At 39.9% G+C, this 14,702-nt stretch overlaps 1 protein-coding gene across 14 annotated transcripts in view; it reads left to right on the top strand.

Moving 5' to 3' along the window:
- Sema6d (semaphorin 6D) overlaps positions 1 to 14,702 on the top strand; it is a 736,415-nt gene that overhangs the window by 689,330 nt on the left and 32,383 nt on the right. The window lies entirely within an intron of this gene.

The following is a 14,702-nucleotide window of genomic DNA, read 5'->3' as shown; positions in this document are numbered from 1 at the left end:
GTCATCAAACTGTATGCTTCTAGGTAGAGAACGTGATCACCTGCTGCCATCAGAACGGGAGTTTTCCCATTTGCATTGCACCGTTGACTAGATGCATAAAAGGAAGTGTTGGGATGTGCTTGGAGAGAGGGGCTGTAGGCAGGTCCTGGCAGAAAGTCCACTGGCTAAGACCATTTTGGAAGTGTCTGGTCTGCAGTGAGCCACTCCATCATCATTTGGCTGCATCGTTGTTGTTGAGTATTCTGATTCCATGTTCCATATGCGTCTGTCTTTATATCCTACTAGTGAGGTCAGGAGCATGCTGCACTTGGCAGCAGGTACCCACTTCTCCATCCTTAGGCCCACAGACCAGCTTCCTTACTTGTGGGTGTTCTGCTGCCCCATGCAATTGTCATGGGCATCGAGTAAGACAGTGTACATGATGGTGCTTTGTAAAACCAGGTGTCATATGACAATGAAATAGACTTTATGAAATCACTGCTTATTGAAATCAGAAAGCTATAAATTTATACCCTGTGATAAAATATGCAGAATGACTGAACATTGCGATCTTGATCTATGCCAAGCCCTGTTTATTTACATTGTCTCAGGCTCCTAGCAGCCTGGAGGGGGCACCTAGTTATTTTATTCCCATTTTGAAGGGATACAAAATCTCAAGGAGTCGATTACCACAGGTCACTAACCTGACATAATTTAGTTTATTACTTTACACTCTGAAATGGGTGTTAGTGGTCTAAGTCAGGGTTGCTGGATCTGAAATGGGTGTCAGTGGGCTAAGTCAGGGTTGCTGGATCTGAAATGGTGTCAGTGGTCTAAGGTCAGGGTTGCTGGATCTGAAATGGGTGTCAGTGGGCTAAGGTCAGGGTTGCTGAATCTGAAATGGGTGTCAGTGGGCTAAGCCCTGGTTGTGGGATCTGAAATGGGTGTCAGTGGGCTAAATCAGGGTTGCTGGATCTGAAATGGGTGTCAGTGGGCTAAATCAGGATTGCGGGATCTGAAATGGGTGTCATCGATGGTCTAAGGTCAGGGTTGTGGGGTCTGAAATGGGTGTTGGCTCAGGGAAGAATCTCTCTGCCTTTCCTGGCTTCTCCAGGATGTCCTCACCTCCCCAGTTACTATCCTTTCTCCTTCACAGCCTCTAATTTTTGTTTGCAGAGTTGCACCCTTAACTCTTTTGCCTCTTCTTCCATGGTTTTAGGATCTTTCGGATTTCTTTGGGCCCACTGAGAGTATCCAGAATTTCCTAAGTTTAAGGATCCTTAACTTAATCTACCTCTTGTCGCATAAGATGTCTATTCACGGGTTTCAGGAAGCTAGGTGCAAACATTTCTGAATGGAGGAAATGTTACCTGCTTACCATGTCTGAGAACGTGCTGGGAGCATGCAGAAGCAGAATCAGAATTGATGCCCAGGTCTGACTTCAAAATCCATGATCTCAATCACTCACACAATCCTCCTCAATTTAATCAGTGGGGAAAAATATAAAAATCATAGGACATAAGTGGTTCATTCCTTTTAAGATAATCAGCTAGGGGCTTTAAAATATGATCATCAGAATTAGTAGCAATGCACACATTTCTTAAATTGATTTTTATGTTGAACTCTATACCAAGAATTCTACTTTTTTTTTTCCTGAGGGTGGATATTATTTACTAGAGTAACTGAATTTGTAGGGATCCTGGAGCCAATGTGTATTTTCTGATCAAACAGACAGAATAAACAAGGTGCATTTTGGAGACAAGCATCAGTTTGAAATCTAAGATCTGTATGTAGGAAAGCATGATCAATTCAGCGAGTATGACTAAAGAAGGATGACAAAGGCAACTGTCCATATACTTGCTGGCTTGGTACTGTCTCTTGGCCAACTGGACGGGCTTCCTCAGGTAAGACTGTCGCAACACGCTCCCTCACTGCTGGCCTAGATGGCCTCCCACTGGGAAGCTTGATGTCCCAGAGGTCCAGCATTAAATCAGATGTCTTTGTTGGGTAGATCTCCAAAGAATAATAGACAGTTATCAGGGGCCTCTCCCTTACTTGCTTCCCCCCACACACACTTTTCTCTCTTAACATATCTAAGGGCAACATAATTTTGAGGTTCAATCTATATGCTGTCATTTAAAAAAGTGTCAGAAGACTTTGAAAACTTAGTAAGAGGGCAGAGCTGGAAGTGTGTGGACAGGCACTGCCCTTACTGGTTCTCACAGTCTCCTTAGAACAGAGTGAGGTTGGGGTGATTAACAGAGAGTCTACATAACCTCCAAGCTTGTTTAATCACTATCTATGCACATATTTTAACTATATAGGTAGTAGGTTCAAATATACTGATGATTTTAAAAGCCACAAATCATTTTGTGAATGTGGATGGAAAGAGGATAGAGTTGCCTGTATAAAGAGACAGATAGTAAAACCTCTCAGATTTATTTATTGCCATTTACATTTTGCTACAGGTTGTTCTTTTCTTTTGGGATAACTTGAACTTCATTACTGTTACTATAGTTTTTAGACTCCATTTTCAGAAATAGATGATACTATCTTCAGTTAACAGTAATTGCATCTCAGTCCACTCTCGGGGTTGGACTGTTGTACAGTTTCTCTGTAACATTCACTTACATCCCTGAACCACCATTCCCCATTCAACAAAGTAGGCTGATGAGCTCCAGAACTCAGAGCTATCCTTAGCATAGTGGTTGTGGCCATTTTTGTTGGTGGTATAGAAATGTGCAACCTTGCATCCAAAGTCAGGAAGGAGGAGGATGGGGAGGAAGAGGAAGAAGAAAAAAGCAAAGAAGTAAAAGAAGGCCTGTATTCACTTACAGAATATTTTCTGAAAGAGAAGGGTGTTAGCCACTCAAAAACAAATTTTCTATCTTTCGCTGAAAATTGTAGTCCTTTATTATTCATAGGAAATTCATTCCAGATCCCCAGTTGATGCCTGAAACCTGAGTATTGAACCCTTTACATACTGTGCCTTTCTCTATTCAGAAATATTGATGACAAAGTTAATTTACAAATTAGGCACAGTAAGAGATTAACATTAACTAATAACAGAATAGACCCTTGAGCCTGGAGATGGCTCAGTGGTTAAGGCACTTGCCTACAAAGCCTAATGACCTGGGTTCAATTCCCCAGTACCCACATAAAGTCATATGCACAAAGAGGCACATGCAACTGGTATTTGTAGTGGCTGGAGGCTCTGGTATGCCCATTCTCTGTCCCTCTTCTCTCTAGCTCTCTTTGTTTGAAAATAAATAAAAATATTTTTAAAAGAATAGACCATTATGACCATTATAGCAGTGCTAACATTACTAAGGTTATGAGAATTTGAGCTCTCAAGATATCTTAATTTACTTACATCATTCCATTTTAATGTAGCAAGTTATGGCTTCTCTTAGGCATATCTGGATTATAACCCTCACTCTTGTACTTTGGGGACATTACTTAGTCAAGTATAAAAAGGGTTTCATGAACATAAGCACCATGGTACCATAGCCATCTGTCAGGTCACTACAACATAATTACATGTCCAGTGGGTGATGGCATTTACAGTATAGAGCCTCTGGACAAAGGGATGGTTCATATCCCAGGTGGGGTGGAACAGGAGTGCATGGGATGATAAAATTTCCTCCTGCTACTCAGAATGATTCTGGACTTAAAACTTAATGAATGGTTGTTTGTTTCAGGTGTTTACTAGTTGATATTTTCAGACCATAGGTAACTACAGAAAATACTGTGGAGTACTGTATTTCTCTTGAAGATATGCCCTGTTTTCTTAATGGATGTGAGAAATTGGGTGTATCACTAGTTTCTCTGAGTCTTGTTTTCTTTTTCTGTGAGATGGAAAAAATATTCTCAAAGAGATATAAAATGAGTTAACTGTAATTCAGAGGGATTGGTCCTTGCCATTATTAGAACCCACTAAGGTGTTCAGGCATGGTGGCTTTTCTAGTATTAAGATGTTTGGAAATGAAAATAATAGAGTCCAATTCAACACTACTTAAATAATTATGACCTCATTAGAAGTCCTGGGATATGGTGGCTTCAAGGTCAATTCTTCAACTAATTAAATAAAGCCATCAAAGCCTAGGTGCCCTCCATGGTCTTTGTACCATTCCCAGCCTGGTGGCCTTTCCCTTAGGCAGCTGTTTACATGTTCACTGTAGGACTGTAGCATTCCAGGTGAGACTGCACGAGATCAGGACAGCTGTCTTAGTGGCAGACTTTTCGGTCTTGTTGGACAGGGCCGTGTAATCTGTTCAGAGCTTGTCTAAAGCAGTCTTGGCCAGGGGAATGGGACCACCAGCACTGTCACGGACAAAGGAGATCGGCCTACCTCTGGGCGCAGGAACATCTGATTGCAAAGCACATGTTTCTCTTCAGTGCCACATAGGTATACTGTGTGTGTACATTGCAAACCACAGCAGTGTATTTGTAGGAACACACAAACTAGAAAAGTTTGATTTTGTCCAGAAATAATTTTCCTCATTATTTCATAAATTTATGAAACAGAAATGGCACTTAAGTAAGCAGTTAAAAATATAAGCAATGTGACATTGGAGGAAATTGCTACCAAAAGGTGGACAGAATAAATATACGAGTCTGCTTTCTCATGCTCTTTCTTTTGTAGCTTATGTGAAGTGAGAAATGAGATTCTCCTACCAGACTGACATGAAAGTATCATGGTAAATAAAAGCATCATTCTAAGGGTGCTTTTATTTGTTGATAGGTAGTGACAAAAATGCTAACTTAATTCTCCAACATTTCTTAACTACAAATACACATTTTCTCATGCTCCTACTTAAAAAAAAAAAAAAAAAGAAGCTCTAGGCTGGAGAGATGGCTCAGCACTTAAAGGTGCCTGGGTTCAGTTTCCTGGCACCTCTGTAAAGCCAGATGCACAACATGGGTGTGGAGTTGGTTTGGCAAGAGGCTCTGGCTTGCCCTCTCTCATAAATTAAAAAAAAATGTTCTTTTTAAAAGAAGCCCTTAACCTCTGGAGCTCTGAGGTTGAAGTTGCCTGTGTGACATAGAACCATAGGACCAATCCTTTCTCTACTAGAAAAGGTCATCATTCTTTGCATTTTCTTGTCACTTAATAGAATGAATTGAAAGCTTCCTGAATAGAAATCAGTTGAACTGAATCTCCTTCCCCTTTGCACTGTTTAACCTCTTTTCCTGGAACAAATAGTAAAACACTAAATCAGGTCTATGGCACCATAAAATCTGGGTGAGGAGGCTCCTCCCTTATTTTCTTTGTACAGCTGATCTGCCTTTGCATTAAGCTATAAAAATTAACTGTCTTGATTTTCAATATCTGAATTTCTATCTTCAGTGTTTTATGGTTGCATTTCTGTTCACCAAGGTAAGACATCATTTTGACTTTATCAAGACAAAGGCTTCTTTCTCAAAGGAGACAGTATGTAGCTGTTACCTGAGGCATTCTCAGCCTGTACTATTTTCCTTCCCAAGTCTTATTCCCATGAAGACAGTGTCCCAAGTTCAAGTTCTGACTTGGCTACTAACTTTCTAGGGGGAGCCTTGTTTTCTTCTCTGGTAAATTTGGATGCTTCTGCCTCATGGAAACACTGTAAGGGGCAAGCTATAGGCCAATGAGAGATGCTGTCTCACAAACAGGTGGATGGCACCTGATGTATGTTACCTGTGATTGTCTTCTGGGCTGTGTACCCATCCACACATGCATGCGTACACACACACACACACACACACACACACACACACACACACACACAGAGAGAGAGAGAGAGAGAGAGAGAGCGAGAAAATGAAGTAACAAAATGGTTGCTATATTTCTTTCGTAGAGAAAAAGAGAGAGAGAGCACAGGGGGCCAGGCTAAGAGGTCTTCTAGAGGAAATAGATGCCCAGAATTTAGCATAGAACCTGACATAGCAACTCAACAAATTATAGTAGTTTTGCTGTTATTCCTGTCACTTTCATATCAGAGATGCCTGGCATTACATGAAGTATTGACATATGAAAGGTGTCAAGACTTTGTGCATGGATTTCTTCTTTAAAAAAGCATATGTGGGGCTGGAGAGATGGTTTAGCAGTTAAGGTGCTTGCCTGAGAAGCCTAAGGACCCATGTTTGATCTCTTTCCAGATACTATGTAAGCCAGACACACAAAAGTGAGGTTGCACAAGATTGCACATGCCCATTAGGTGGTGCAACAATCTGGAGTTCAATTGCAGTGGCTGAGACCGTAGTGCACCAATTCTCTCTCTCCCCTGCTCTCAGTCTCTCTTTAAAAAAACATATTTGTATAGCTAGTGAGAAAGTTGTACCATTCCTGGAACCTTCAGCTTCTGGCAGAGGCCTCCATGCTACTTGTTGGATCTGCAACATAAAATCAAATTGATTGACTGTGGCATTATTCTGCTCATTTCATTTAGATCTGTCCTTTCCTCTCTATAGATTTCATGCTAATTTCCCAAAGGAGACTTAACTCACTCCTGTACTTTTGCCATACTTAAAAAAATCCATATCCAAGACTTTAAAACTTACATACAAATATTGGCATCCTGAGAATTTTCTAACTGCAAGCAGGGCTATGGCATGAGCACTAACCAATCAAAACAACATTCATCATGTGATACAACCTGAATGCAAGCTCTTAGCATAACCTCCATAGTGTTACACATCCATGTTAACAGTTAGAAAGGGTATTAGTGTAGTCCTATGGTTGTTAATATTGATTGACAGCTTGAGAGGTTCTGTAATCACCTAAGAGACAAACGTCTGCACATGTTTGTTTGTGAGGGAATTTCTAGATTAACTAAGGTTGTGTGTGTGCCTGCTCTTGTGTGTGCATGCTCATGGGGGGCTTGTGTACCAATTTGCAGAATATGTGTGGTGTATGCACATGTGTGTGCATATTACCATGTGTTTACCAAAGGGTAACTTAGGAGGTCCTTCTCTATTGCTCATCAATGTACTTCCTTGAGAGAGATTTTTTCCCTCTCAACCAAGAGATGCTATTATTGGTCAGTAAGCCCCAGCAATTCTCCATTCTCCACTGCTGTTCCCTCACCCCACCCCAGACTGGGGTTACAGACTTGAGAAGCCACACATAACTTTAAAAGAATAGTTTATTTATGTATTATTTATTTAGTTATTTAATTCAGAGAGACAGGCAGAGAAAGAGAGAGTGTGAATATGGGCATCTCCTGTTACTGCAAACTCTAGGTACATGGGCCACTTTGTGAATCTGGCTTTACATAAGTACTGGGGAATTGACCACAGGCCATCAGTCTTTGCAAGCAAGCACTTCAAACTGCTGAGACATCTCTTCAACCCATACTTAGCTTTTTATGGGGATTCTGGGGAGTTGAACTTGGGCAGTCTCAAGCCTTTCGAGGCCCTCAAGTGCTCTGAGCTATCTTCCCAGCCCATATAAACACTTACATTTCTTTTCATGAAGGTGAAGTTTTTCAGCAGCCAGAAGGCTAAGGCTGTTGCTAAATGGAGACCATTCTGGGCTACATGGAAGAGAGTTCCAGGCCAGTCTGGGCTACAGAGTGAGACCTTGTCTCAAAACAAATAACAAGAAATGATTTGAGATCACTTTTTCAAACAAAACTAACTTACCTGAGGTTTAGCAAGCAATTTTAGAGGCATTGTCAGTTCTACATGAAACCACCTTTTGCTTGAGCAAGTTTAAGATCACAAAAGAAGTTGATGATCACAGCCTCTTTGGTCACTCAGCAACATATTTACATCTGTGAGAGGTCACTCCACTTGGCAAGCAGGTAGATAACCTGTTTCAGCAGAGAGATGGGGAGTTTTCTGCAGTTTCAAGAGCCACACAACTCTAATTTAGGCCTAAGATCAAGGTGATAGTGCTATAGGTTTTTATACTTATGATCTAAGCAGTTTTTACTTTGACACCATTACATAGGTGTTAATGTAGATTCTTTTAAACAACCTAAAAAATGGAGACCGGGAGAAAGAAGGAATGATACTTGCACTTTTAAGAGCTATAAGTATGTCACTGGGCCTTGAAAAAGTTTTCTGGTTTGAAGGTCTTGTATACGTTATTTTAATTATTTTATATATACACACACACAACATATATATATTATTATATTATAACATATCATATATTATATATTATATATATATATTGTTAGAGAGAATGTTCATGCAAGAGCCTCTTGCCCCTGCAAGAGATCTCCAGATGCATGTTTCATTTTTGTGCATGTATGTTTACGTAGGTACTAGAGAACCAAGCCTGGTTCATCAGGCTTTGTAAGAAAGTGCCTTTAACTACTGTGCTGTCTCTCCAGCCAAGAATTTTTAAGTTTCTTTACTGAGACAGTATCTCATGATGCAGTTCACACTGTCATGAAACTCAGTCCTCCTGTCTCAACTTCAAGTGCTATGATTATAGGCATGTGACAGCTTATTTATTGATTTTTAATTTAATTTCATTTTATTTTGGGAGAGAGTATCTGAATGTCTGCCTGTTTTGATTGTTCAGCAGTGAGGTGCTTAGCTTAGAAGCTGGGAAACCAAAAGGGAGTTTACCTCTTGGTTCAAGAGACACTACATTTTTTTCACTTCCTGAGGCTTTACCTTTTTGTTTGCATTTTATGCGAATTTTCTTTCTTTTCCCTTCCCTTCCCTTCCCTTCCCTTCCCTTCCCTTCCCTTCCCTTCCCTTCCCTTCCCTTCCCTTCCCTTCCCTTCCCTTCCCTTCCCTTCCCTTCCCTTCCCTTCCCTTCCCTTCCCTTCCCTTCCCTTCCCTTCCCTTCCCCCCTCCCCCTCCCCTTCCCCCTTCCCTACCCCTCCCCCTTCCCCTTTCCCCCCTCCCCTCCCCTCCCCTTCTTTCCTCTCTCTTTCCTTCTTTTCCCTCTCCCTCTCAAGTGATGGGACAACTGATGTGAACCATCTGCCCAGCTTAATCCCTAATGCTTTTTCCTGAGAAATTTTTTCTAGATTCTGAGTATATAAATATATAAAAATTGGAATACCAATCAAATGTTTATTGGTAATAAATCATAAAAAATTTATTTTAAGGCAGTTCTTTGGCATACAAATAATTCTGCCATTTATGAAAGACAAAAGCAACTTTACACACCAGTGAGTGGATATGCTTATTTATTGTGACATGAGAATTAAATCTTAGCTGAATGTTTAATACTTCAGGCCATAGTACATCTTCAGAGTTCATCAGCATTTTGATTTTATGACTGTTAAAGGTGAGACCACCACTTACATACATGGTACAAAATGGCAGAAATATGTGCAGGGCCATTTCAGAAAGTATTGGAAAGTCTCTTCTATAATCCCAAGTTAAAATTCATGTGAAGATACTTTTAATAAAATTTCAGCCAGTGATTCAGATAGAGATTTTTTAAGTCAAACATCCTGATACAATACAATCTAAATACAAAATGTTACTGACAGTTGGGAAATGGTTAAAATCTTTTGTTTTCTGTGATTAAATCATTAGGTTTTTCTAAGAGCAAAAAAAAAAATCTGTATAATAAAACACTGTACAACACACAGTTCTTAAATTTGAACCACAATGTTTCAGGCAGCATTTAATAGCATTGTGGTTTGTGATGGTATGCACAGGACAGTTTGACTTTTGAATTCATTATTAGCGATTGTGTGTTCAGAAACCTTTTACTATTATCAGATTTCCTAATCCTCCCAAAATCACTTAGGTGACCCATATGGAGTCAGGATCCATGTTGAGTTTTGTTTTTTTTTTTCCTTTCTTTTTTTTGTGTGTGTGCTTTTGTTTTAAGGTAGGATCTCATTCTAGCCCAGGCTGACCTGCAATTCACTGTATAGTCTCAGGGTAACCCCAAACTCATTGCAGTCCCGCTGCCTGAGTGCTGGGATTCATGCCATGAACCACCATGCCAGGCTAGGATCCATGCTTTAAGAAGCTATGTGGTCTAAAGAATGCACTTACATTTGTATTAGCATTGAGTGGGGTAAGTAGGAGAGGAGCCCCGAAATAGCTCAAATGTGACTTGCTGTTCTAACAACAACTAAAGACAGAATTATGGGTCACCCTGCTCTGCTGTAATAATTATTTTATGACTAAGAAAACTAGCTCACTGTGACCAGATTCTGAAATGGATTCAACATTCCAGCAACCACATATCTACAAAATAAATGGAAACAGTGCCACTGTATCTGTGAGTGAGTTTATGAAAACAGTTATAAAAAATGTTTTGATGTTTTGTCATAGCAGGATGTCCAACCTTCTGATGTTGTTCCCTGTTGTTGTATACAAATGTGGAGGGCCACATACATAGACATCCAGGGGTGCATGTGGCCTGTGGGCTCAGCTTGGGTCAAAATAGTGAGTACAGCATGAAGACCCAAGTGGAGAGCAAGTATTTGGCAAAGAAGACACCCTTTCTTCCTGCCACCACACTCTGTACTTTGTCCAGAAGCTTGTCCTATGAAAGACCCAGGCCTTCATCGCCACATCCCTGTGCAGAATTTGAGAGAACAGAAAGGAAATCTTAATACCGAGATTACCCATGGGTTAACAGTGATTTTGGCTTTAGGTATCTAAATACATAATTAGCTTTTTTTTTTTTTTTTTCGGCTATACATTTGGCCACTGAGAAATCTAAGAGGTTTTCTTTTCACTCTGTGATCGTAATTCTTAATTTTTAATGCAAAAGACAGCCCTTATTCCTGGCAGCAAGAAAGTAGCGGTGATTTTAAATTGGCATGGATCTTTATAAAAACTGAATTAAAGTTCATTCTGAATATAGAAAATATTGTAGATTTTTCTTTTTAGCAGTTTATGTTTGGAAGCTTAGGATAAAGTAAGTGGTAGGAAGGAAAGAAGAGTACAGCCAACAATGTATTATGCTAATTTAAGTGAGACTTCTAAATTAACTTCATTTTCATACTGCATGCCTACAATATAAACATAGCATAGAAAATGATAGAACACTTTTTCCCTAGCAAGATACCATCTAACATAAGTTACATCTTGCATAAATGTCCTAGAGGATTCAAGCATTAATTAATTCTTGGTTTGTTCAATAGATAACAGCTATTCACCAAGAATTGCTAAGTTTATTTTAGTGGAAAGTGAAGTCTTTTTGCCTTTCTTAACTATCCATGATGGAATCTGGTCCCTTTAATAAGCAGGCCTTGTGTAGGCAGTGATAGTCGCTGTGAGGTCATGAATGCAAGGATGGCTTTCTTGTCTGGAGGACAGTGTTCCAAAGCACTCCTCCCCATCCTCTGACCCTCACATTTATTCTACTCTGCCCATCTCCGCAGTGTTCTGTGGGCCTTGGAGGGCATGCCAGAGGTGTCTTATTTAGTGCTGAGCACCCAACAGTCATTTATTCTTAGCACTTTGACTTGTTTTGAGTCTCTCCAGTAGCCACCACCATCTGCATAAAGAAGCTTCTCTGACCAAAGATAAGAGCAGTGCTAATCTATAGACATAAACATAGATCTTTACAGTGCAATTTGATGGACACAATTTATCCATTTAGCCAAACAATAGTAGGGTCTATGACTGGAAGGTAACTTTTAAAATTTACTTAGTGGAATATCTCCTGTCCTTTCTTTCAAGTTTATTTTTTTCATTTCATTTATCCATCTATGTGCTTGTTTATTTATTTTAGTTTTTTGTTGACAGAGTCTCACTCTGGAGCGCTGGGCCTAGAAGTCTCTATTGTTACCTGTCAATCTGTAGCAGTTTTGATGCAACCTCCAGGAGCTGGGATTAAAGGCACGAGCTACTACACCTTGCTTGGACCTTTTTTTAAAAAAAATTGCTAAAATAATTACAAAGTATAGTTTTTTAAATGAGAAAAAGACTGAAAAATAACTTCTTTTGTGTTTATTACTTTCTGGTACTTGTCTATATATACACATTTGTTTCTACAAAGTTATGATCAGAAAGCAATTTATAGCTGGGTATGTGGCTCATGATTTATAATCCTAGAATTTGGGATGCTGAGATAGAAAGATGACCATGAGTTCAAAGCCAGCCTGGATTACATAGGGAATTTCAGGTCTGTCTAAGCTAGAGTGAGATCCTGCCTCAAAACAAAACAGAAAAACAGGGACTAGGGCTGGAGGATGCCTTAGTGGTTAAGGCACTTGCCTGGGAAGCCAAAAGACCCAGGTTTGATTCCCAAGAACCCGCATAAGCCAGATGTACATGGTGGTGCATGTGTCTGGAGTTTGTTTGCAGTGGCTACAGGCCCTGGCACACCCATTCCCTTTCTCTGTCTGTTTCTCAAATAAATAAAATATTTTAAAAAAATAGGGGCTAGAGAGATTGCTCAGTATTCAGTGGTTAAAGTTGCTTTCTTTACCTGATGGCCTGGGTTTGATTTCCCAGTACCCACATAAAGCCAGATGCAAAATTACACATACATCTGGAGTTTGTTTGCAATGGCAGGAGGCCCTTGTGTGCCAGTTATCTCCCTCTTTCCTTTGCTCTCCTTCTCCCTTCCCTCTCTCAAATTAATAAATAACCCTTAAAAATTAATGCCAGCCTGGATTACATTCAGAAAATGATTTTATATTCTGATTTTTCTTACTTAATATTTTATATACACTGAGTATTATTGATATTTATAAGTTAATATTTTCAGTTTTTATCTTAATTTTGTGATTTGCTTGTGTGTGAATGTATATTGTATTATATGCTGCGTGTTTGTGTTTACAGGTGTGTGCTTGCCATGGAGTGCATGGGGCAGTCAGAAGACATCATCAGGGTGTTTCTTCGTGAGAGTCTTTCTTGCCCCTGTTTGCAAGTTTCAGGATTTTTTCTGGCTCAGCCTCCCATTGCTATAGGCTGGTTGGGATTTACAGACACATGTACCACTTCATATTTGACTTTCATTGGGCACTGAGAAAGATGGATTTGGGCTAGCGGTCTTGCAAGCAAGTGCCTTTAGGCAATAAGCCATATCTCCAACCTCTAGTTTTTTAAAAACTTTAATAGTTACATAATACTCCATGTGACAATATAATATACTTTTATTTTTAACTACCTTTTTATGTTTATAAATATAAGTTGTCTCCAGTTTAACTATTAAATATAAATATCTTCTTGTATATTTTTACTCTTCATACATTAGGATATTTACTTAGGATGAATTATCAGAAGCTATTCACAGGTTGGGGAGTAGATAGGGGAGCCATGGTACACATGACCAGGCTGTTTTCTAAGATGGCTGTGCTATTATCCTGCCATGTGCAGTGTGTTTATTTCATCCCATTTGACCTGAGTAGTTATACATTTTTAAAAACTTTTTTGTTGCTTATTCTTATTTATTTGAGTGCGACAGAGAGATAAAGAGGCAGAGAGAGAATAGATGCTCCAGGGCCTCCAGCCACTGCAAACAACTCCAGACGCATGCACCCCCTTGTGCATCTGGCTAATGTGGGTCCTGGGGAATTGAGCCTCAAACTGAGGTCCTCAGGCTTCATAGGCAAGCGCTTAACCACTAAGCCATCTCCCCAGCCCAGTTATATATTTTTTAAAAGGTACTTTTACCAATGTAAATTATACTTCCCTCGAATTAACATCTAACAACATTGCTGACAAGTAACATGATTTTTTTTTTTTTTGACAAGACATGGGGACAAGTTTCTTCCTATTTGAAACACAGAAAATTGAAGGTTTTGGCAAGGGAGGTGCCACTCTGTCAACTCCAACAGCCAACTTCAACCTTCTACGGAACATGAAGATGCTTTGAGATGTATAAGAGGGTTCCCACACCACCAGACATGGAGTGCAGATATCATTTATATAGCCACACTAAAAATCATACCAAAGCCTAGTATTTGAAACTACCATAGTCATTTATTTAGCTCATGAGCCTACAGTTTGTGTAGACCTTAGAAGAGACTCATCTCTGCTCCATAATAGTTTCTCCTAGGTAGTCCAGCTGAGGCTGAAAGATCTGAAATGGCTCATCTGCTGAGAGCCCACCTAGTGCCTGTGTTCTTCTCCACATGGGCCTCTTCATGAAGGCCACAGCAGCTTAGGCTTCCTTATGCTTTGGTGGCTGGGTTCCCACAACACACATCAGAAGACATAAAAGTAGGTGATACCCATTATTAAGTCTTGGACCCAGAACTGGCACAGAAACCCTTCTACCATGTTCTTTTACTCAGTCACAGCCATATTCATAGGAAGAGTAAGATACCCACTTGTAAATGGAGAGAGGATTAAACCATTTGGAGATTGTTTATAAATGGCCAGGTTGTAACTTTGAAGCCCATTGAACAGCTATGAATCGAGACAATGGGACACCAGCAACCGTGAGGCATTGAGTATTCACCTCCACCCCTGTTCCCAGAGTGCTTGAGGGAGAGGTCCTCCACATACCTAATCCTCCTCCTTACAATGAGGAATTCAGCCCTGGCTCTCCTAATTGGCTTCTATTCTTTTGTCTGCCCTGCTAATCCTCCCCAAGGAACCAGGTCCTAGAACTTTCCATCACCTGTCACCTGTATCATTGCCCTTTTCTGTTAAGATTGACAAGGTGGGCCTAAGTTTGTGGTGCATCTCAAATAGGATGGCTAAATATTTTTGGTACAATTATACCACAAAATTGCTGACAGTTCATGAGAATCCCATCAGATTGCTGACTGGTTGACGTAGATGTTTCACCTATTACTGATGCTAGGAAAAAGGAAACTTCTACAATTTTTTTTTCTTCTTCTTTTTCT

The sequence above is a fragment of the Jaculus jaculus genome, chromosome 8 (genome assembly GCF_020740685.1).
Source record: "Jaculus jaculus isolate mJacJac1 chromosome 8, mJacJac1.mat.Y.cur, whole genome shotgun sequence".
NCBI lineage: Eukaryota > Metazoa > Chordata > Mammalia > Rodentia > Dipodidae > Jaculus > Jaculus jaculus.
This window is presented reverse-complemented; position numbering and strand designations above follow the sequence as displayed.